The sequence below is a fragment of the Bombus affinis genome, chromosome 13 (assembly GCF_024516045.1).
Source record: "Bombus affinis isolate iyBomAffi1 chromosome 13, iyBomAffi1.2, whole genome shotgun sequence".
NCBI classification, from domain to species: domain Eukaryota; kingdom Metazoa; phylum Arthropoda; class Insecta; order Hymenoptera; family Apidae; genus Bombus; species Bombus affinis.
The window spans coordinates 6413278-6438018 of NC_066356.1; the positions used below are offsets into that span (position 1 = coordinate 6413278).

The 24741-nt window shown below is 37.5% G+C and overlaps 1 protein-coding gene across 6 annotated transcripts in view; it reads right to left on the bottom strand.

Moving 5' to 3' along the window:
- Positions 1–24741, bottom strand: part of LOC126923740 (prominin-like protein) — a 70514-nt gene that overhangs the window by 31316 nt on the left and 14457 nt on the right. The gene's annotated exons all lie outside the window — the stretch shown is intronic.

Consider the following 24741-nt stretch of genomic DNA (forward strand, 5'->3'; position numbering starts at 1 on the left):
AGAGGAGAGGCGGGTTGATCGCGGGGCGGCCAACAAACTCTTCGACTCCTTTCGATTTCAATATTTATGACGTTCTGAGTGGCCCGTTCCTTTGTCGCGGAGGCGGCAGTGCACGGCTGCATTCAACCAGGTACAAAAGGAACCATAACGCGGGCGACCAAAGAGGAGAAAATGAGAGAGAAAAAGGAAGCGGTGGTGTTAATCCCTACGCTCGTAAGTCCGTGAGGATTTCAACGCTTCTAATTATCGTAAATATACAGAGTGTCCATTTTAATATTTATGAACTTTGTCAATGTGTCCTATGGATAAAATACCATGTAGCAGAAAGTCGATAAAAGAAAGAAAGATATGAAACGCGGTAAAAAAAATAGTCTCTTCTTTAACAAGCGAATCCTGGTAAACTGATACATGCCGATATTGATGAAACAATACTGATACATATTCGTTAGACCTATCTAAGTGCGTAGCCGTAATTGGTACGTGCCAGTTCTTTACTTCAAGGGATAAATCGACCCTTTTATCCGAGTCGGCCCTTTTACGCAAGTGTTTATACATCGTAAACGACGAAAGATATCAAACGCTGGCTGAAATAAACGTTACGCCGTGTCTCGAGACCTATCAGTTTCACGAAAATGTTTCTGTAAAGATCATCTTTTCTTAGAAAACTTGAAACGTAAAATACTATCGCAAAAGTACAGTTGCTGAAAGGACGAGAGGAAAGGTTGAGAAAAGAAAGTTCCGCAGGTACCTGCAACACGGTTGCAAGTTTCGATGACGTCCCAGAAATGAGACAGTCAGCGTGCCAAATGCATTGTCTGTAGTTTCGTTGATCTCGAAGAGCCGTTTTCATTTCACAACAATTTAATGAACTTCTAAGCGAACCTTCCCCTTTCTTCGTGTTAAACAGTTGCATGTTAAACAATAGACCGAGCTAATTGGTTCGCTGTTCCAGCATTACTTGCACAGAGCTGACTTGTTCGTTCCGTGATAGGCCCACTTGCGAGAGATAAGAACGCAAGGCTGCTACGTTGATAATTTCGGACGGTCGTTAACAAACCAGTTTCATAAATGGTATACATAATTTATTAGAAAATTCGAAGAATTTGTACCTAATGGCATTGAACTCTTCCTCAGATTTCTCGAGATTAATTAATAAAAGCTTTATTTGCATTGCTGGAAAGCTTAAACATCTGGCTAAGGTATCGCTCGTATAATAAATTAAAGAGTGTAATAAGCACGCGTGTATTTTGTTCCAAGCTTTTTTACAGCCGAAAACAATAAGAAATCGGGTCACGGAATGAGAGAACCGTTATGCGCAGCGCGTTAGTGAAAAACCATATTGCCAGCGGTGGGTTAATAACGAAGAAAATAAATGGCTTTGATATTTTTTTTACCGGTCCGCGATAAAAGAATTTTTCTTACGGTCCAGATACAATAACGAGAAGAGTAAATGGCTTTAGAATGATAGAAAAGAGCAAGAAGCTCGCGAGAATCTGCAACGTTGCGATTCCAAGCGGCGCGCGTAGATGCACAATACTGATCGAGCGATTCGTAGAAGTTATTTGAAGAAGATAAAACTGCTGCAAATCTAATCTCTGCCAGAGAAACTTTCCGAGAGATTCTTCTCTCAAAAATTGTTCCTTCGAACGTTTTAGAAATAAGACGTATGATAGGATTCGCTATGGACGGGCACAGTAAGTAAACAGCGACGTGTAGACGCGTGAATAGAAAAACAGAGCAGGAAAGAACGAATTTCGTATGCGTTTCGTTGTCTTTCTCATGTTCCTAATTACTTTAACGACCAATGTCCCGAGTGGAAAGTTAATTTCGTGCTGTAATCGTAGCTGGTAACTGCTACGGTCACGTTGCGCCTCGTTCCAGGCATCATTATACCAGAGTTGCGTATGCACAGGAACGCGATGACTGCGATACTCGCTGCGGTAACATCCTCGTGACAAATATTATTTTAAAAGGATTATTCTTCGTTCGAGTTTTCAATGCTCTGCAAAGTTGTATTTACTCCACGATGCCAGGAAGATTATTTTACTGTTCGTGTTTTTAATGATCCTTCAAATTCTATTAAGCCTACGAATATAAAAAAATTATTTCTCTTTCGTGAATTTGACGATCTGCAAAATCCTATCAATCTTATGATGTCAGGAAGCTTATCTTCAGTTCGTGTTTTTAGTCACTTGGAAAATTCTATTAAACCTACGATGTCAGGAAGATCATTTCTTGTTTATGTTTTTAGTGATCTGCAAAATTGTATTAACCCTGCGAATATAAAATCGTGAATTTGATGATCTGCAAAGTCCTATCAATCCTATGATGTCAGGAAGCTTATCTTCAGTTCGTGTTTTTCGTCACTTGGAAAATTCTATTAAACCTACGACGTCAGGAAAATTATTTCTCATTTATGTTTTTAGTGATCTGCAAAGTTGTATTTACTTCACGATGCCAGGAAGATTATTTTACTGTTCGTGTTTTTAATGATCCTTCAAATTCTATTAACCCTACGAATATAAAAAAATTATTTCTCTTTCGTGAATTTGATGATCTGTAAAGTCCTAGCGACCCTACGATGTCAAAAAGCTTATCTTCCGCTCGTGTTAGTGTCACATGGAAAATTCTATTAAAGCTACGATGTCAGGAAAATTATTTCTCGTTATTTTTTTTAATAATCTGTAAAATTGTATCAACTTTCATGGTTTTGATGATCCACAAAATTCTATTATCCTTACTCATTTCGAAAAGATTATTTTTCCTCCATGGCTCTGATGATATGCAAAATTGTATTAGCCCGGTGATTTCGAAAAGATTGTTTTCCTTCCATGATTTTGATGGCCTGTAAAATTCTATTAGCCCCGCGATGCCAGGAGGATTATTTCTTGTTCATGGTTCTGATGACCTGCGAAACTGTATTAAACCGGTGACTTCAAAAAGATTATTTTGCTTTCATGATTTTCATGCTCAGCAATATCCTATTAACCCGACGATTTTTCACGTTGAGGATATTTCTTGTTCTAACTTTACGTCTATTCTATTCATGAAATTTACTGTCCTCATACTAAGTTCCGGATAAATCCATTTAGAAATAATTATTTCTCGAAAATATTCTTCGTGTCGATGCACCGTCGTTGTATCAAGCTTCGATCTGAATAACATAATCGATCTTATTGTTTCCTTTTACATAGCCTTTCCATTATCTACCTAATGCCATTACTACCGATTTTAAACATTAATCACCTTGATGCTTCATCGATATTTTTTCTTTTGAAATATTCTAAATATTCTTCGTATTAATGCTCCACCATTATATTAAATTCTTAGAGGTATCGTATCCTCGGTCCCATTATTCCACTTTTCCAAATAAATATTTTTCCTATCATCTACAAAATTCCATTGACACCGTTTCCTATCACCAGCCTTCGAACGTTCATATTGTCGGCATATTTTATAGAAAATCTAATAGTCTGAATATCAGCACACATACTCCTGTCTTCAAGTATTCCAACTATTCCAACAAAATCCCATCAATTTTCATTATATCCCCAGATTGCACTATTAATACCATTCCAAGTAACCTCACGTCTCGATTATCGCGAGGTACCTTTTTGTTAAAATATTTCAAATATTCTTCGTGTCAAAGAACCGTCACGTCGCTGCTGCATTAAGCTCCGACTTTCATACAATGGATCTGGTTATCCATTTTTATTCCATAAATATTTCCCCTATCGTCTAACAAATTCCATTACCACCAGCTTCCAACGTCGATCTTTAAATCTTTTAAATATTCACGAAGGAAACCCTATTCACGTCAATTTTCGTCCCATTCCAAATTACGTTATGCATTTTAATGTCATTCATACGTAGCCTCCTACTGTCTTAATTATCGCAAGATTTATTCTTCTTCAAATATTCCAGCTATTCACGAACAAAATCTCCATTCGTACTTAATTTCCACGATATCCTCCGCAATATTAATACCTTTATAAGTAACCTACTACCTTAATTATCCATTGATATCGTTTTCTTAAAATATTCCAAGTATCCCTCGTGTCAATGCACCGCGTCGTTATATTAAATTTCGACTCTCGTGCGGTCGGTCTCATTATTCGTGCCGGTAGCGTGAGTTTCTTCTACTACATGAAGAACTGCTACCTCTTCGTGACTCGTGCATCGGGGAATGTCGGTCGCTTTAATTGCTAGCCGGGTGTTAATTCGGACTTCTCTCGGCTCATTCGGCAGTTGGCCCGCGCTCAAGGAAAGGAAAGAGGGGGGCAAAAAAATAAAGAGAAAAAATATATCGTCGTATTCGAGAGGCCCCTTGCAGAGACAGCCTCGAGGTTGATGGACTTTCAGCTTTGACCGAGATGCGGTTTACGGTAGTAGCAGACAGAATTCTCTTTTGCTCCTTCTACGATCGTCAACCATGTCAGAAAAATTCCCGATGTTTCGTGCAAATATTTGAAGAAGAGTGCTGCTTCTTTTCTCGAGGAACTTTCTAGCGTAGCCTCTTTCGAGCTTCAAATCGAAGTGGGTGCCAAAAAATATGTAAATATAAAAAAAGGGAAGAAAAGAAAGAAGAATGATTTTTATGTAATATACAGGGAAACTTGTACATATTGAGCGACAGTATTTTGAGAAACGTAACGGTTCAGCCTATTATTTCCATTTTCTTCGACCTAATCGATTAAAGATGCACGATCGAAGGGAGCTTGAAGAAAACAACCTAAGTGCCGAAATTCAAGAATTTCGATTTTTTATTGGAAAATGTTCCACGTACCAATGACAATGCTATAATATATTAGGTCATCCCATAAGTTCGTGCCGACATTTGTGTATACATTTCATATATTAAAGAAAAACAAGAGAACTTTTATCGAGACAGAGTAATAGCCCTACCAGAAAAATGGGAATAAGTTGTACAACGAGAGGGGGATTACATTTTTTCATGAAACTGAAAGGTACGTAAACAATCTTAACATATATAACCGCTCGAAAAACGGCACGAACTTATGGGATGACCTAATAGAATTTACGTGCAATTTCCCTTTCTAAATAGTTATTAATAATGCTAGGTGTCATAAGCATCCAACCATAAAAGAATAATTGCCAATAAACATTAGACAACTGTTTCTCGGCTTTTATCTACGCTATTTATCTGAAGGAATAAAAACCATTGAGTTTTCTTTACAGTTAATAGGTAGCGCATAAACTTTTCTACATAATCTGTTCTACATCGATACACGAGTCACCTTTTCCTCCTGAAAAACTTGTTTCTCCACATTTGCAACATTTTTCCTACAACAAATACTCTTCAATTTTTTCTAGCGGAATTGTTTCTTCTACTACACGCACATCGATATGCGAGTCGTCTCCATAAAGTGAGTTGTGTCAACAAATATTTACTTTATTAAGTTCCTTTATTCACTGACAATCCACAAACGCCAATTTGAAACACTCAGACGCGTCTACCGGCGTTTGTTCGTTTTTTAACGCGTCCAAGACAATCGCCGCTTGTGAAACGCGCTCTGTTAACCGTCTTTCGAAAACGAGAAATGTAAAACAGGCGGACATACATCGTCAACTTTGCGAAGGACGACACGCGACCAGTGGTTCAATGGTCAAAAGATGGCGTAGAAACGTTAATAACGGTCGTGAAAATACGCCTGGCGATCGGCGAGGCGCCCAACCGTCTACTCTGTGGTCAACGATGATCTGGTGCGTGTGGCCGAAGAAAAAGTTCACGAGAACGACGATCCACAATTTCGTCGCCTGCCATTCGCTTCCCGCAAGAAATTGTGTCGCGTCGTCTGGATTTTTCGGGAGCTACGCACGCGCCAAGCATCGTGCTATGACAATACTGTGCCAACAATGGTAGAAGCTAAAGTTACTCGTTAGCAAGTTAGTCGAGTAACGTGAAATGGTAAAACCTGCGTAGGAGAGTATCGTACGTCGTGAAAATTATTTGTCTGTGGGTCACACCTGTTGATGCACGCGCAAACTTCGTAGCGCATAAGAAGAGCGACATTCGATTGTCGTCTCAGCGGCAGACTCTCGCGTTCTGACAGTTTTTACGTTACATTTTTATATTATAGTTTTCGTATCAGAGGGAATTTTGAAAATAAATGGAAAAAGGACTCATTCGCGTCGTGTCATGCTCCACGAGTTCCGCAGAGGAGTAACGGTGGAAACTGGCGTAAAAAATATTCAGAAGCTTTACCAAGAAGTAATGCTTCGTAAAAGGATAAGAAATAATTTGAAAAATTTCAAACTAGTCTATCTTCTTCGATAAACGATGACGTTATGCCGAATTCATTGCAAAATAATCCGCGAATTTCAAAGGAAGAAGAGGTCACAGGGCAACTATTTTATTGTACGAAGAGCTGGCGCACGGCTTGGTAATTGGCGCACTAGGATATCTATCGCTGAAAAACTTTTGACACGTAGGATCACCGAGACAGGATCGTTCGAATAAAAGCGAGGTATTAAACTGCGGAAAATTTAAGTTGGAATTCCTGACCGTTATGGGCTCGCAGCGGGTCGGGATTTCCGATGCGTTTCACGACGAAAGAGAGGAAGAGGAAATGGGAAAAATTCATCGTCGGTTATCAAACGAGGAAAGCTCCGTACCTCCTTTGATAAAAAAATAAAAAAAGGAGAGGGAAACGCCGAAGCAACCGACCTCAGTTGAAAAACAAAAATTACGAATGAACCGTAAAAATGAAATTTCTGTACGAAGTACGGTTGAGAAGTCGAGCGTGAAAAAAGTTGTTAATTGCCTGGAGCTCTCCTGGTGAATTCGTTAAAAAAAAAGTTGCTAATTGCCTGCAACTCTCCTGGTGAATTCGATAAAAATTCGTCGATATATTGCGAAAGTTTCGAGTTTCGAGCGCGTTTGTTTTCCGCCAATCGATTTCCGAAAACGTGTCGACGAGCGTAACCTTTTCAGATGACGATTACGATCTTACGTTGGCAATCGTCGTTCTTCGGGGGCAACGTGCCAGCTGCAACGCTTTTCACCGATCGCAGCACCTGCACCAGCAGTTAAAACGGCGTTGTTCTTGCCACCGAGGCATAAATGTTCGCTAACACTTGGAAACGTAAACCGCGAGCGCCGAGATAAAATCGCGATTTTCCTCGATTCGCGCTGCAGTATAGCAACGATGATACTTTGCGACTTCAGAATCTCGTACAACTCGCTTGCTATCCTCATGGAACGAAAGTTTTGTGTTTTTGCGAAAGACGACTGTTCCATGTAGTGAACCGTAGAATTATTTGCAAAAAGTTTGTTGGAAGAGACAGCGCAAAGATAAAACTTTTCGTTGAAAAATAGTTAGGATCGTGAGACAAGAGGACTATAAAAGAAACGTGGAAATTTATGGTGGAGCATTTACGAAAAAATAAGTTACGTGTCGCCATCATTTTTTCGACAATCATCGAAAGAATTTGCCGAGATCATCGAGGCGGAAGGATGTCTTATCAGATGTTTTATCAGCGTGATAACTAGATCGTGATGCATTTATAGAGAATTTACAAGTGCGAAATTGCGCGATCATGATAAAAGAAAACGCACATAAATACGGAAAAATATCTGCTTTGTATTGTATAATAGTTGATAGGCAAACCAATTTTTCATCGAGGTTCTATCTTTTTAATTATATTTTCAATGATATGAAAATGCGCAGTCTGGTGATAAGTTTTATTAAACGTACCGATAATCTTGTAGCGTGAGAACGTACGAAGAATTATCATAACCTACTTTCTCGTAACTGTAAGTTACAATTTTTCCAGTTTTGTTCTACGATTTTACTGTTTCAGAGTTTTTATTGTTTTATTTTTTCGCACATTTTTTACCTCCTATTATTTCACCATACTATCTCGTATACGTTTCCTTCTTCATACTGTTTCATAAATTTTCAATTTCGCTTACTTACATACATTTCCTATTTCATACTAATCCCATATATATCTTCAATTATCCAAACAGTTAATTAGATAACTGTGACTTGTTGTAGATGTACACGAGTCCAACGTCGTCCGATAACCTGATTCGGTAGAAATAACTTTTCTGCAAGTGCGATTAGCACTAAATCTCTTACGTCATTGCGGATGTGCGATTCGTTTCCGTTTCTTCCGGGTTTCCACGAAATTCAAGGAAAGCAATTTATTCGAGGCGCGTGCGAAAGAATTCCTGCCACCTGCATACTGCCATAATATGCATCGTAACCGAATGAAACGTATTTGCACGACCAACATAAATATTAATCACGCAGTAATCGCGAACGATTGACCCTAACAACGCTATATAAGTTTAGTCAATAGTCGATAATTAAACCTTCCTCGGTCACTTACAATTAGTAATTATTTACATACTTGTTGTTCCACGGATTTTCTAATTTACGAGCTACGTGAGTTCAACTTAAAGGAACATAATACGTACTTTGCCATTGTGTAATTTTGATGCTATCGATGGCATCTGTTTTCAACGCTGTTAGTAATTATTTGTAAATGGAAACAGGTCTTAAATTCCATACTACAGTGTTCCCATTAGCGTGTACGACATTATACGATAAAAACGCAACGTCTTTTAATTTTTGCACTTACAGTATCGTCTACAAGAAATCTTCAATTCTTAATTTATCGTGTAAATATATTCGCAAAAGCGTAAATAATTCTTCTTTTTAATTAAAATTCTAGGAATTTTTCAAATTGATTTTTCCAATAATTTTCAATTCAGAGCGTTTGAATGGTTCCAATGTTAGTGATAACTTGGAAATACCGTTCAAACGCGTTTCTACGAAACGCGTATCTACCATACATTAGCGTGCATGCACGTGTCCATTGATCGTATTCCCAGAAATCGTGCGACCACTGTTTACACTGTTCAAAGCAATTTCTTGCTACGTCAAACGAGATTGTTGCTATCATGGGGTTTTAACCAAGCGTTATCGTGTGCATTGATAAATTGTGCATTTAATTAGCAAACGTGCTCTCGATCGGTATGCAAAATTAACTCTCGAATCTAATTGGGATTGACGACCGTGGAAACAAACATTTACGTATTCTTTACACATTCCAACTTCGTGAAAAATTCGTACAACGAAATTCAAATTTTTCATTCTTCCGCTTTATAATATCAAAATCCTAACATCAACATATGGCTGCTTTATTTTAATATTCGATAACAAGATAGTTTGCTCTAACTTTTATTTATTACTCGCAGAATAAATAATTATTGATTTCTAATAGCTTAGATTATAATCATTGTGTCACGAAAGAATTGCCGTGTTCCGATGATTTTCGGGATTATCGCACCAGCGTGCAACGATCTTTGCAAATACTCAATATGAGTTTCTATTTAATTACCCGGAGAACAAGGTGGAAAAATTGCAACTAAATGAGCTTACAAGTATGGTCGTGCTTTTATCTTAAACTACATTCTTTATAACTTTCTCAACGTTTCCAGGAAAAATGACAATTACACCTTTTTACTCTCTGATGTGTGTGTGTGTGTGTGTGTGTGTAGAATCACGCAGTAAAGGAATTTTTCTATTTTTCGTTAATTTTTATCGCCTATTTTTAACATCCTCCTTTCATCCAGTTCTTCTTCCTTTTCTTTCCTTATTATAAAAATTGTCATAGATGACGAAGCTGCGTAGCGCAATAAATTCATTAGTGCGTCGCGATAAGATGCGTTATAAAATTGCCTTAGGTGGCAAAGCTTCGTAGAACAATAAATTCATCAAGGAACAAAACACACTTGTGATTCATAACCGAGGAGGAACAATAATTATGATTCTTTCCCGTTATAAATAGCTGACACGGTTACTTGATGTCGGGCAAGGCCACAGTACAGTAACCGGTGTATGAAAGTCGTTAATTATAATGAACCTCTTCTATTCAAGTGGAATGACTCCCTTTTAGGTGGCCATTCTTCTCTACTTTTAAATAATTCGAACACGATCTCCTTCTCTGAAAAAATTCCATGTCCCTCTGCTTTCATGAATGAGAGATGTGATATCTCGCGTTGAAAAGTTTGATTTTAGTTCTTCAATTGGGTAAACGATATTCTTTAATTCCAACTCCAATTTGTTCCTTTTATGTCAACGAATTCGCTTCACTGTTTGACTTATGGGAAAAATAGATCTAAGATTATTGATCGAGCGATAAATATTCAACGTTTTATGTTAGTTCAGTTAATCTATTTTAGTTTTGAAAGACGAGTTGTAGAATGTTACTACTACCTCGCAAGAAGCGAGGGACTTTGAAAACTGGCATAGTTAAACCATCAATAGACAATGGAAGCAAAGTGGGGAATTATAATTAGACAGAACATTTTTATGCGGATTCGTATCTTTTTAAAAAATTGTTTCTCTTATCAAGTTTTGTAGAAAGCGCTATGCTCCGAATATTCTATATATCTTTCCGTATTTATGCGCGTCTTGTTTTATTACTCCATCATCACAGCCATCTTGCCCAAACGCAGAAGCGAATAAACCACAGCGATAAAACTGGAGCAAAAACTGTAACAGAAGGATCCAACTTGTAACGTGTACACAACTTCCACGACTTTGGACCAATTGCACCAAACCGAAAAGCGCAAAAAAGCGAGCCAGAAAGGAAAAACGAAGAAACAGACGAAGAAGAAGAAGAAGAAGAGGAAGAAGAAGAAGATCGTTGGTCTGGACGTTGGAGCATGTCTGGAAAAGCTTATCGACGGTGAAGGAGAGATCATAAATTGCGGCGAGAAGTTCCCGGAGCGAAGTTTTCTCGAAACGGCGAGAACAATGCCGGACAAATTTATGGGTAGTCGTTCTCGCGAAGAAGGAGAAGAAGGGTAGCCCACCCTCCTCATGGTTTTACGACAGAACGACCTGGTATCCGCCGCTTCAGCAGAACTTGATCCCGAATGAGAATGCGGCGCACGTAAATCCTCGTAAAAAACTAGAACCTGGCTCTTCGTCGGCTCTCTTCGAACCGGATTCCGATCGCAACACGCCCCGTATAAGGTTCACGAGCAATTATAATCCAAGGAGCCTTGGCCAGCGAATACAGTGTCTCCGCGTCTTGTTTCTTTTACTCCTTTTGGCGAGGTGTTTATAACTGGCGGCCGAATCGGCTCTTTGCGAGCTGCAATCGACCAAACGATTAGACGAACGATTGAATTCAACGAGTGTTTAACACATCGTTCCCTGATCTAGTTTCTCGACAGCTGAATTAATCGATGACTGTGCGGCATGCTGCGTGAATTGGCGCTGGTTGCCGCTAGTCGAGAACGGAATGCTTGCGAGTTATTCCATCTCGTTGGTGTAGTGTATTTATTTATTGGGTTGGTCGCAAAGTGTTGATGTCCTTTTTATACCAACTTCGGAAAAGAAGGAAGATATCTCAATTCAACATGTATGTATGTATATTTATTTTTTGGAGGGAAGAGAACTAATTGTTTTATAATCAATTTTTTCTGGTTACTGACCCTCGATATAGTATTCATTGTTACTTACGATCTCCATTTATCTATTCCTGAAACATGTTAATATTTCATAATCGAGTTTCCCGGTAAATCATCGTGGACGTAATATTTATTGCTTCTTATGATTTCCTCCTATGTATCTTCCGTTTATCTATTTATAACAGCTTTCATCTATCCTTGTCTCTTTCTTGTTCTCTTTTTCTTTCGAAAGGAATTGGTTGTTTCATAATCGAGTTTCCTGGTAATTGGTCATCGATATATTTGTTGCTCGTTATCATCTTCTTCCATCTATTTACGTGTCTCTTTTTGTTTTTACATTTTTTGTTTTCGCTGTTACTTACAACCTTCTTTCATCCATCTTTCATCTCTTCGTGTTTCTTCTTTGTTTTTTAGAAGGAAAGGAATTAGTAGTTGTTTTATAGCCGTTTTTTGCCGTTTATTAGTCTTTCGTGTAATATTCTATGTTAATTAAAGTCTTCTTCCATTTATTCATGTTCTTTTTCGCTTTTCTCTTCTTTTTCAACGGAATTAATCGTTTCATAATCGAATTTTCTTGTTATTCATCTTCGATAGAATATTCCACGTTGCTTATGATTTTCCGCCATCTATTTATCTTTCCTTTTAGCAAGAAACGTTTCGTCGGCTCGTCTGTCATTTATCCTTTCGTTAATTACTTTGGGCTGATACCGATAGAAATTCCTTTCGACCAAAACCTTTCTCTTGATAACGTGGCTATCGGACAATCTACGAAAGTAAAATAAGTGGTTGCGAATAGCTGAAGAACGTCGTTAAAAAGTTCCTCAGGATCGACCAAACGAAGCGTAACGAATTCCATTTTCTAGTCTCTCTTCGCATCGAGTTGCCAAGTTTTAGTCGGACAGTTATTCGAAAGAATCTTTCCTCGAGACGAATTCGACGACTTTAACGTTGAATAATTTCCGCGATACTATTCCGAGATCGATAACGAATTAACCTTGAAATGAGCACACTCAGAGCTTTCTTACAGAACCCATTTCTGCGTTAACGGTAATTATTTAAAATTGTATTTCTCGATTTAATCCCAGGATCTTCGATTTCCTACGTTTCCATTTAGCTCCCGTCTTAGCAACCAAAAAGAATTTTATAACGTTTCTTTAAAAATCTTTCGTATTTTCGAGACTGTCAAGACTGTTTTCGTGTTTCGTCGCAATACGAAGATATGTTCCTTAACGTTAGAAACGTTAGGTAACGTTGCGCAGATTTAATTAATTTACGTGTTCTTGATAAACAAGGGAGCAAACTGTTTTGAACTCGAACAACCAACGACGACGTTTATTTCGAGTATTCGTCGGACGTTGTCGATGGATCCGTCTTTTCACTTATTCACGACGTTTTGCATTCACGTCTCGTCTATCCTTTTCCATGCTCTTCATGCGCACAATGGCAGGAAATTAATACGTACCCCTCGTCTCTGGCGGGATGAAGGTTCAGCGTGTCCTTGCATAGAGATAAGCGTAGGAGGTAGTTATTCGAGCTACAAAATCCTGAGGATTCCATTCGGATAGCGAAACACAATTTTATGTCTTGCAATGGGTAATTTTAGCGCGAGGAACCCGGCGAAACCGTTCGTAGATACAGGATCTCAATTAGGCAGTTTTACGATACTCTTGCAAGACCATTAACGTTCTTATCTCGTTCCTTACATTTTTCTCAGACTATTAACCCGTACCGTTATACTTTTTAAAGGTGCTCAAATTATACTCTAATTTTATATTCAACACGTTCGTTATTACATCAAGTTGCAACAGAGTTGTTCATTACCGGCCGTACTCTGCTTCTTGTATTTTTGTGCGCTATATTAAGCGTACGAATGAATAATTCAAACTTTCCAGCGAGACTGAAAGTTTATTTTTAAAAAATACCGCGACTTGTTTCGTCGAGATTTCCGCCCCTTGCTTTCTGCAATTTTAGGACAAGACTGTAGCGAGACAACGTAACAAAATCAAGTGATTTTTGATGAATCTTTTCTTTTTTTTAGATTAAAAAATATTACGTTCGTATTTTAAGACTATATTTACATCCCAGGAAGATCTAGTCCCATATACCGCTGGTAATTAGTCTAAGAAAATTCAGAAAGATCACTTGCTTCTAACTTGTTGTTACACGAGAATCTCCCTTAAACCTTCGCTTAGACAAAGCAACTAATATTTCGATTGAACAATGTGCTGTATTTTCTCTTGAAATAAATGTTGAGTTTCATTGAAAAACTTGGCTTATTCATTTGTAAATCTAACATTTAATAATACATGTGCACTTTCACTACAATTGACGACTGTCTGACTTTCAAATGAGTTTCTATTTAAACCAAGCATATCAGTTATGTCGAGGACGAACTACATTAACCTTGAAGCAGATTTTCCTTTATCATTATTAACGTTCTCTAAGACGAAGCGTCATTGACACTTTTCATATTCAGTACTCGAAAATACATGAATAATCTGAATAATCAAAATTCCATAAATCTTGTCGCTACAATAATTAAGCGTGTCAGTTACTTTTCAGCCAAATCACGGCGAGCTTCAGACAGATTTTTATTTATTAACGTTCTTTAACACGTTGCCATAAGCAAGCATTGCCATAGTTACACTCTTTATTTATTAACCTTCCTTAACACATTGCCATAAGCAAACATTACCATGGTTACACTTCTCATATTCAGTATTCGAAAATACATGAATAATCTGGATAATCAAAATTCCATAAATCTTGTCGCTGCAATAATTAAGCGTGTCAGTTACTTTTCAGCCAAATCACGCCGAGCTTCAGACAGATTTTTATTTATTAACGTTCTTTAACACGTTGCCATAAGTAAACATTGCCATAGTTACACTTTTTATATTCAGCATTCGAAAACATATGAATAATCTGAGCAATTAAAATTCCATAAATCTTCCAGCTATAGTAACTCATGTTCAGTTTAAAGATACGCTCGGAGAAGGTTATTCCAAGCCTGGTATTAAATCTTCGTTAGATATCGAATAAAACAGCGCGAGTCAACAAGTGAAGAAGTACACGTAGGCGTGCAGCGGCATAAATCTTTTTCTTGCCGATTTAGCAGGTTGGATCCGTGCATGCTCAAGTAATCCGAAGCTTTTCTGCTTTGAAAAGGGAATGTCCTCGAGCCTTCCGCTCCATGGAATTCCACGGAGCGTTCTCTGTTTGCGCGCGAGAAGAAAAGGCAAAGAGGATGAGCCGGCGAGGGATGCTAAACTTTTTCAGAAACACTTTTCCACGCTAACGAATTCGCCCCTGTGAGACTTAACCCTGGAATTATTAACTTCTGCCACCCTGTTGGCTACAAATTTCACAAGGAAGAAACGAATTGTACAGTTGGTTACGAACATGTTAAAATATTTGCAGAGACGTTTGATCAATACGTCGTGTGTCTTATACGAAACATTTTGAAATTTCATGAACACCGTAATGACGATTGACTATCGTGATGGTATTGGTAAAGTCGGAAGCAAACCTGAAGATGCACATAGAAGCTACAAGATATTTAGTGCAAGTATAGTATATTTAATAAGTAGAAATCGAAAAGTGTTTAAGCACTCGACTATTATTTATTTTTTATTTAATTTTTCTAGTCCGTGCTTTTCGGCTTTGGACGAACTTCCAGCTTTACATCCTAATCCTAGCTTACATGTTTCTATATTACATATTTCTTAAAACTACCACTGGTGGCTACAGCTCTTGCGACTTTGTTCTTTGGCCTCCTTGCTGTGCGTCCGTCTTGTCTCTTGCCTTCCTCTTCTCCATTACCACTTTTAGTTCTGCCAGCCCTTAAGCACTTAACACTATGCCTAAACTCTTTGGTCCCTCCGTTATCTCGCACTTTCCTAATACGTGCTTCAGGTCTTAGCACTCGACTATTTATTATATTAAGAAGACTAAATATTCTATGGCTTCGTCTTATTGTATGTTTAACATAGCTATACACTATCTTTCTTAACAAATACACTGGCTACAGAAATTGTTAATTCATTGGCATATGTACATCCAACGAAGAGTTCCTTTTTTACCAAGTTCAGTTTCATAATCAATCAAATTTCTGTAGTCAGAATATATCACAAATTTATAATACACTTGGATCTAACTACTTAATCTGTAAAAGTTGTGCTAAATACAATAGTGTGCACCAATTTTGTAGTAATTATCTCGCAAGTTGTATATCCATTTAAAAATCCATTTCAAATTTCGCCAATATAATCAACGTATTCCTGTCTCAGCACAGGCTAAATAAAATTTCTAAATGTTTTCTACAACGCACACGATCTACGCGTCAAAGTCTTTTTATCATAAGCCATCAAACACTTTGATCCACCGTAATCCTAACGGAAAATCCAAGTGGATAGTGTTTCATCTACCGAAACCTTCGCTCATCTTCTTCTTTTCTTACTTCGAATCAATGGACGAATTAAAAGAGGGACGTCGAATGTCGTGACGTTTTCTTTCACTCCTTTCCTCTTTTCTTCCATCTTCTTTTTCTTTCTTTGTTTTTTTTTTAACTGTCGAAAAGGGGATGAAAAGCGGAGCTCGCACCACCCAGAAATCCAAGGTTCTTCAAACAAACTTGAACCCTGCACCGAGAGAAAAGCTCGACGCGCACGCTTTCACGCTTGCCTCCCTTTTCTCCATTTGCCGGATCCACATTCGTGCACGTTGAAATAATCGGCAGCCCTTCTTTCTTTCAAAGAGATCATCCTCCAGACTTTTTCTCCGTGCAGAACTAGCTGCGAGAACGAAGGAAAGCATGAAGGGTGATGGACGGGTTTAAACGATCGGTACAGTCGCGTCAGAAACCGCTCTTTCACGCTGCTAATCTCTTCTATTAATTCTCAGAACGTACGTCAAATTCCTTTCTTTATTATCCATTTGGAAAAAGCAAGTGTGAATTTTCCGATTTATTAAAAGCGAAGAAGGACGTACGTCAATTTTCATTGCTTATCGAGTTTACAATTTTCTTTGAAATTGTTGAGGTTATTAGATGTATAAAGAGAGAAAACGCGTGGATAAAGTGTAAGGTACAAAATATATATATTTCATTTAATAGAGAAGTGTAATAATAAGTAGGAGTACAATTTGAGCTGGTCCAGATCCGCACGCTAGCAGTGTTACCTTATAACTGAAAACCCCGAAGCCAACGTCGCCTGTCTACTGTTTATGGTCTGCCTTCATGCTAGTCTTTTGTCTACATGCTGTCGATGACTTCAGCGCTTGAGAAAACTAAAAAGACCAGATGTAGAGTTTTCGTAGAAGTGGTGACCACTTCAACAGAAATGAAATGACAATTTCATTGATCACGTTGATTCACCCGCTACGATGACGCTAGAAACGTGGAGCCTAATCGACGAATCCTTCTTAAAAGTGTTCGTCAGAAAGATTACTGAACGATCATCGGAATTACATAAAATACGTTTGTTAGTACGCAAAGACTGGAATGATACGAACTTCAGCTTGGCTACTAAAAAAGGACGACGTTTGTTGAATCAACAGGTATAATCGTTCGAATATTGCACGCCTATTCTGAAGTGTTCTGGAGGATCGTTGTTTTTGAAGTTTTCCAGAATGCGTGAAAGATGACTGAATCCTCCAACGAGACTGTGGAAGTACATTTATTATCGAAGTTTCCAAGGCAATTTTCGACTGGCCATCGCATCGTGCTTATTTTGATTGTTACACGCGAGTTTGATTTTAAATATTCGCCTAAGTGGATCTCAAATTCCGACAGATTAGTCAGAGGATCTCTAAACGTAGATGTTAATTAGTAATTTCCCTATTGGTTTGACGAACATTGACTTAGCCAGGCTAAAGTTTTTCAAATTTGACTTAGCTCAGGGACCCCAAAATAATTAATAGCTTCAGACTGTATTGTATTGTACAGGAAGTGAATTAATATAAAGTAGTAGATAGCAAATAATTATCGAAGAAGAATATTTTCCTTTTCCATTGTGTAGTATTAAATATTAGAAAAGAAATAATGGATATGTCGGATGAGAAGCTTTGTCCCAAAGATAAAGAGGATGTTGGAGGAAAAGCAAGATAAGTTTGAAGAAGGGTTTGGTAGGTACCTTGCTCGAATTGACGAAGGAATGAGTTGGAATGAAGATGAAATTTTACAAAAAGCATTTTTCTAAAAAGTGCTAGCCCAATTGCTCTCCTTGACAGATGTTCAATCAACCATGTTTTCCTACATCTAACGATTTCATGTTTCTCGTACAAGTTTTACAAGCTGAACAGCACGGTAGTATTTAAGATAAAATTAATTCCGTTCCAAAGTTTTTTTTGAAATAATATCAATACACTCTTCCTTATCCGAGAGATCGTAAAATTAAAAATAGAATTGATTCGATAAAAAAAAATGCGACTGGACCTGTTCGAATTTGCATAACGCGTGAATTTTAAAAACGCGTCATCTATGTGATATAGTGTATCAAAGCATTAAAATTTCAAAGGAGAATAATTTCGTGGGAAGAAAGTAACCGTAAATTTCTATTTTTCGCCATAAAACTTTCCGTCGTAGTTGCAATTTCTCGTGTTTTATCTTAGCGTGGTTTCGAGCGATGCGCCGTATTTATGGTAGGATGTAAAAACGTGGGCCAACGTCGACGGCATCCCCTAAACCGGATGTTACCCCTCTCCCTCCCCACCTCCCCCTCTGCCCTGGTGGCGCATTCACCGAAATTTCTATTTTCCATGCGGAAAAAAAACGAGGCAGACGGACGTAGACGGGAAAGAAAAACGCGAAAGAAGACATGGAAAGGGGTGGAAAAAAGCGCGAGCGCGGCGGAAATGACACGATAAAAACAATGGCCGTCGGTGCGGAGTGAAACGCGCGTTATTGTGCCACGAAAAATCGCGAAAAACCCGGAGAGCAGGTCGGATTAAACAGAAATGTGAAAAGATAAGGCGTGAAGAACCGAGTGGATTTCGCGAATATCCGCCTGGAGAAAGGAATTGGAATGTGAATTCATAGATGAGAAATGAGTCAATAGGGAACTGAGTGGATGAGCCTGGTTGAGGAACTACAAAGAATGTACGTAAGGGGCAAATATGCTGATTCACCAGCAAAGTGGCCATTTGGAACGGTGTTGCTACTATACATGCATATATGCTGCTTTCTGATATGCTGGAGAAGAAAATAAGTTTATTTTTTGAGGTGAATCAGATTCTCTCAATTTTCTAAATCCTTCTGTTTGGATCAATAGCTACGAGTATCTTCGCGTCTTTTTATGTTATTTTATATATCGCCTTAAACCTGAGAATTTCGTCTTTCATATGTGTGAATTTAATTTATTCGCGTTTACAATCTAATGGAATATTGATTATGCTCTGTCTGTGTAATAAAATTTGAAGTTTCATAAAAAGTGAAGCTGATGAGTTTAATTTCTGAACGTTTCACGTATTAAAATCTTTTCGGATTTCTATTCAACTTTTCAGTGGCAATAAACGCTCGTATTTTTCTCTGAGTAAAATTAATCTCTTTGTAACTGTACCTCCCTTATCCAAAAACTCTCCGAAATTTCCCTTAAATAATTTAATCCTATTACAATTGCACCTTGCTGAGCTACAAGCTATAGAACCTGCCCTATCCATGAACCATACAATTTTCCTTGAATTAATCCTATTACAATTGCAGTTCCCTCATCCAAAAACTCTCTGAAATTTCCCTTGAATTCCAATTGGACTTTCTTTAGCCACAAGCTATAGAATCTCCCCTATCCATAAACCATACAACTTTCCTGAAATAAATTAATCTTACTAATTAATAGTTTATTATTAATCAGTTATAATTACGTTTCCCTTAGCCAAAAACTTTCTGCAATTTCACTGAAATAAATGAATCCTATTTCAATAGAGCACCTCCCTTATATCCACAAACTCTCATATCTCTCCCGTAAAAAGAATTAATCCTGTTACAATTGCACCGCATTCTACGCACAACTCGCCCCCGTATTGTCACCCCGTGGCAAACACACTGGTCAAAGTTTGCCCGCTTTATTATTGAATTTTACGCGGCCGTACGCGTGCACTCGCGTGTACTCGCGTGTACTCGCGTGAGTCACACGAAGGGAAACAACATTCGTCGGCTCGTATCGAGCCTTCCGAGTAGCGCTGATGTTCTCTCTCTCTCTCTCTCTCTCCCTCGAATCGTTTCTCGCTCGAATCTTTTCTGCCCTCGTGTGTATGTTATATTGTTACACACGGCCACGCACAGCCAGCCTCCATATGCGTGGTGCGTGTGATTGTGCGTCTACACCCTAGTTAGTCGCCGACACTGACTCACGTATTCTCACATTCATTAAATAAGTAGTATGTAAAGTCTCTCTGCGGGTCTTTTTCTCTTTTGCTCTTTCTTTTTTCCCCCTTTTTCTCTTCCCCGACAGCTGCACACGATGCTTGCCACTGGGGAGAACTGGAACGATCAGGCACTCTCCGACTCTCTTTATTAAGACTATTGTCTTTATTGCCGGTATTTTTCTTAGGACACTTATCCATTTATTCGGTCGCTTACTTTGCTAACTTATATATTTAATCGGCTGCAATTTTTTTACGCCGCCCGATTTTTCTTCCCAACGACTCGCACGATATCGATTACGTTGCATCGAGATAGTACGAAGATTTACAGTGGCCGCAGGAAACATTTGTTCATCGTTATATTTATTGCAACGTTTATTAATAATTAACTAAGTCCAAGTGTATTATTATTCGGTAGTACTTTTATATAATTATACAATTTTTATATCCAGTTGCAACGTACATTCGTCCTCTTTTTATTCATACGTATTGCTACATGTATTAGTAATAAATTAATAAAAACTGATAAAAAATGAATCAGAAATTAACTAGTAAAAAATTAATAAAAAAAATAAAATTAGTAATAAATAATAAAAACGGGATTTATATTAGAATTCGTTATACAACCACTGTACAACTCGTATGACGCAAACGAAAATGGAAATGTGGAATGTGACAAAAAAAGAAAATCGCGTCATTGGAAAATAAGAGTATGTACGTACAAATACCTTTTGTAGCCATTGCATATTGTATATTTGTTGGTTCTTTTGTTTCTACTGTCAGTCATTGTTACACGCCATTCCTTGAACAATTTTGATAAAGAATAATTGTTGAAGCTTCTGGTTAAATTACGTGTATAACTATTTTCTTGTGGTTATAAATTTTTAAAATATATTGGATAATAATATAATACCAAAAGAGTTCAAGTTAAGGTAAGTCTAAAACTACTATTCCGTAAAATTAATATAAAAAAGTCGAGAAAAAATAATTCCATCAGAATTCCGTTGAACCGTCGTTCCATTGTATAATTTCACTTGCCTGTCTGAACTCAGTGGAACCGTTTTCCTGAAAACTACGCAAAGATCCACGCACGCGCGATGGAAGCAAGTTCTAGATTTTTCCACACATGGAAAGTAAGACATCGAACCACGAAATGAAACAACCCCTTAGGAATTTTTTCCCAAGCCAAGGAACTGAGGAATAAAATTCGACGAGATTCTGACTGAGAGAAAATTTCGTAGCGTACGCTACGGATATTCTGGAAAAAGATTTTTGCCTCTTACGCGCGTCTCAACATTAACGCACGGTAGAAGATTTGCAGATTCGAGAATTTATATAGGTTTAACATTTGAAGATCGTAAGATTGGGAAATGTGAAAATCTGGCAATTAAAAAATTCGAAAATTTGTAAATCTGAAAGTTAATCGATTCTAAAATATAGAAATCTGGAAATTAAAGAACTCCAAGCTTCGAAAATCTGAAAATTGAAAGATCCTGAATTTCGTAAATCTGAAAATTAAAAGATTCTAAAATTCGCAAGCCTGAGGATTTAAAAATCCTAAAATCTTCGAATCTGCAAATTAGATATTCTAAAGTTTCTAAATGATAAAATAAATGTTGTGAATGATAGAACCTGGGAAAGAGACTTGAAACTGAAATGTTGCGTGAAGCAACGTTTCTCAATTAATGTCGATTGCTCCCCTTTGAAAACTACCAAATCGTTGCTCGAGTCAAAGAATTCCAGATGAAATTCCAGTTCTGGCTTGAAGAAAATTTCACTGCACGGGTTATAGACACTACGGACTGTATAGACGAAGCTTTTCCGTCTCATGTCGCTTAATCGGCGATCAAGAGGCACGTTGAACCTCGGATATTCAAACAGGGACCGCGCAAACTGCAGTCGAGTGCAGTGAGGAGAGAAGAGCCAAGTGCATGACAGACACGCTGCAATGTGTGTAGAGTGTCTCGTTTGCTTGTATGCACCTGCAAGACACATGTTGTGCACTGGTTTCCAGACGGAGAAGATGGGAACGGTCTCTCCACCTCGACTAAATTTCCGCCAGCATCCGTGAAAGAAATTTCCTGGTAGACGTTTCATATGTCGATACCAGAATTTTTTGGCGAAATGCGCTGGATGGCTATGTTAGTATTTGCCTGTGATATATGAAATGTCCGATCCTGAAGGAATTACAATCCAACGAATGCTGAAAAGGACGCTTTTACAGGAGTCAGACGTCCATATAAATAGAGAAAAGATTTATTTTTCAATTTTTTCTCTTTTTTTCTGTGTATTATATAATTTCATATTTTAATTTTTTGATATATAGAATTGAAAATTGCAATTTTCTTGTGTAGGATATTTCGTGCTTTATTCATATAGAACTCCAAATATAATATTACAAATATAGAATTTAAGGTTCTAACGTTGTAATATATAGAATTTCAAATTTTACTTCTCGAATTTGAAAGCTACCGTGCTTCGAGGCACATTTTTTTTCATTCTGTGATACACAGAATGCAAAATCTCACTTTTCTAACACGTAGTGCTTATAAGATATACCTATAGCACGTTTTCCAAATTCTTATTTCGAGCAATGATTATACACCAAATTGCTAGTGGTAAGTAGTACAATAAATTTCCTCTATTTAGCAGCCGCCACCATAAACACTAAAAAGTTACAAAATTAAGGTTACATATAAAAAGAAATATTCCAAATTTTGCAAATGTCCTATTCCCTATTCCCGAGGATTTTCTTATCATCGTATCGTGTTACTAACAGATTCGATGAATCTAATCTTAGAATCTATTCAATAATAACTAAATTAATTTAAAATATGACGAGTGAATTCCTAGAATCTCCCAGAAAAGAAATTTCAATTTTCATTGAAATCACTTAAAGCTACTGCGAATGAATTATTAGCTGTCGTCCCGTTACGATAGAAGTTTCCTTTTGTACGGGAATACATCATCCAATGATAAGCGATATTTTATTTCGTTGAATTCGATACGTGTACGCTATCGAGCTACATATCGACGGTAGGGTTGGTTATCGAGACACGCACAATTCGCTGTGTTTTTCCACCGGCACGTACGCCAAGTGTCACGTTCATTAATTTTTGTATAGCGTGCACACGAGTGCACTTGATACGTGACACCGATAGGGGATGCGGTAAACGAAAATAGAACGGATCGATGGTGTTTTCACTGAAGGAACGAATACAGCTATTACGCTACCTGTTGTAAACCGATTTCTTTCGCGTTACTTCGTCCTGTTATTACCCGGAGGAGAAGGTCGAAGTATTTTTATGGACGACGTAAGCCGATGAAAGAGAAATCTCGGTGAAAAATTGTGGACCTTTTTCGTGGATGTATACGCTGTTGCGTGCCGTGTAAAAGAATCGAATATAGGATAAGGTGTGTAAATTTTGTAGCCCGAGAGCTTTTTTAACATTTACTAGAAAATAGATCTATTTTCTAATCGGAAAAAGTTTGTACAATTACCTCGAGAACTTAGTAACGAAGGCTTGAAACCGATGTTTTACAAAAGTTCATGCAAACAGGGTATAAAGTGTTTATGCAAAGGGATGCCTTTTATAGTTGTTGAAAGAAATACTTCTAATTTCATCCCCTTAGCTTTATAATATGTAAGTATAATAATTATAATATTAGTAATTAGTAAATATCATCTTAAAGTTCATCTTTCATCAGCGTATGAATTTCAAAAAATGTTATAAAAATTATTCGAAGAATGTGAAACTACGCCTGCCTGAATTTTTTGTTAGAAGAATAAAATAAAACAGATTTTATTACGTTTAACAAGATATAAATGAATTACGATTCAATTTGTTATTAATGTAATTTATGATATTGATTTAATCGTTATAATTAAAATTGTTGTGTACTTCTCTTCTTATCTTTAGCACTACAACTCCAACGATCGACCATCTACTATTAGCAAATAATTGGAACCATAGGAAGCTATAAACTTGGCGATGGGATGATATCGTTCAAACAGAGATCGATGTAAAGGGCTAGACGTCGTTTTCACGAGATTCGTGACACGACAATGACAATTTCATCGGCCGTATCCCGTAGCAAAGTGCAACAGGGGTGGAAGGACCGAAAGTAACGAAGCGAGACAGTGGCGACAAAGAGGGACGTTAATGAGCCAGACGACGCTGGAATTGAATTCGACGCCGCGCAAAGCGCTCAAACGAACTTTCCTTCAACGACAAATTGCCATGAAATCCTGTCGAACGTTTCTTGTTCTGCTGGTCAGTGAAATTTCCAATCTGCTGTTATTACGATCGTAAAAGATCGAAATTGTGTACTCGAAAATTAAGAAAAATAAAATCCTTTCTTAATACTCTTCGCATACATCGAGGACATTTATTTTCATACTTTTCCTTCGTCTTTTTCTCTGATTGAGCCTCATTCTGAAAAGACGAATTTTTAATTGGGACATTTAAAGTTGTTGAGAAGAGCTACGAATGTTGAAAAATCTGTCAAGGAATATTTAATGGAAGCTGGCAAAACGGTATGATGATACTTGAAATGACACAAGAGAATATCTTTGAGCTTGCAGTGGAAAGAATTTGTAGCACGCCGAAATAAAAAAAGACAATACTTCCCTTTCTCTGATTACTGGCAATAATTATAAAAATATTAATTTTTATATGGAGGTCTTAGAAGTATTAGAAAGTTGTAAAAAGGAATTATAGTTTGTTTTTTTTTTTTAAGAAGGAAACTATATTAAAGACCATAATTGGTATCTTGTTTGCTCTTGTGCTTATCATCGAAATCTTAGGATGTGAAATTATTGCAGTTGCGATAAAGGTAGAATTTGTAGCATTCCAAAAAAAGGGGCTCGTAGTAATGACTATAATAATAATTATAATTCTCCAACTGTGTCATCTATAATTTCCGAT